The sequence below is a fragment of the Cricetulus griseus genome, chromosome 9, assembly GCF_003668045.3.
Source record: "Cricetulus griseus strain 17A/GY chromosome 9, alternate assembly CriGri-PICRH-1.0, whole genome shotgun sequence".
Lineage (NCBI taxonomy): Eukaryota > Metazoa > Chordata > Mammalia > Rodentia > Cricetidae > Cricetulus > Cricetulus griseus.
Genome location: NC_048602.1, coordinates 42680 through 44059, shown reverse-complemented (window position 1 = coordinate 44059; position 1380 = coordinate 42680).

Here is a 1380-nt window from a genome sequence, read left to right as displayed (position 1 = left end):
GAAAATTAATTACAAAAATAAGACCTTACATAGCCACCTGTGTGCTTAATGTGTGCTGAAGGCAGTAACTAAACAGACAAACCTCTAATGCTTCAGAGATCTTCAGAATATGGCATTTAAATTGTTATCTTTAAAGTTTATAATATCAGACAGACTGCCAGATCCTGACAGTGACCCAAGTCTCCAAAGAAGATTATGAGGCACCCCAGTTCCTGCACCTGGACCAGTGAGCGAGATGCTCAGATCTGATACCTGCTGCCTGCCAGGGCCTGGCCCAGACTGTGGACAAAGCTGCTGGACACTGGAAAATTGATTGTACCCCTTTGCCTAAACAAAACAAGGTCAGTTTTTTCCATGTTCCTCTTCCACAGAGAGAAAAAAGAAAACCTCTCACCTTATAGGCCTGGCGAAGATTGCTGTTCTTTGAGACACCTGCCTACAGCGGTAATAGAGAAACTTGGGTGTGGCTAACTGTACATAGACTGGCTTCTAACTGGCTTCAGTCACTTTTTAGTAGATTCAGATAAAATATACCCTTCTCAGATCTCTGAAATATTAATGGTTGTCAACTTGACAGCATCAGGCAGTCAGATCCACTATAGGCTATAGTCAGCTTGGTAGCTGATAAAGTAGTCACTATCTACTGTTCAGGCACAAGCTTAAGGTTTTTAGGTTTATTTGGTTGTCATCTAAGTATAAACTTAAAGGGCTTTTCATCAGGCCAAAGGCACCTCTGTCCAATTCATACCTGCCTCTCTGGACAGAAGAAAAATGTACGTGCTTCTGGCCCAAATCTGTAGTTATTGCTAGGACTCAAAATTATAAATATGTTCCCGCTGTTTAAACAGATATCCAGATATCTGCTTTTTCTGCACTGTGGGCTTTGGTAAATAAGTTTTAACTTCTGTTCCCAGTTTAAACATGTCTTAAACAGGTTTCTGCTTCTGGCAGATACATCTGAGTATCAGTTCCTGACTACAGGCTGTTCTAAGTAGACTGCGAGCCCTGGACTTGCTGTGGATGTGGACCAGTCCAGCCGATATGGACACTCCCTGTCTCTGCAACAGAGTCTGCTAACCAGAAGCTCCTGATGGATTCCCCATTGCTGAAATTCCCTTTTTGCTTTTGACTATCATTTCAGCCTTCTTGGGTCCCTAACTTCGTCCTAAAGTCAGCAGGAAGTAGCATGGAAAGAATATGTCACCCATTTTCCCTGGTTGAAATGCTAAGTCAGAAGGAACTCCCTTGCATGGGGATGCCAATATCTCTCACTCCTGATGGGGGCGCTAAAGAGACAGCAATTCCATGATTGGAATTTCCCCCCCAAAAAATGGGGGAATGAAGGGACCAGCTCCCCATTTCGGCAGCCATAACAGCCAA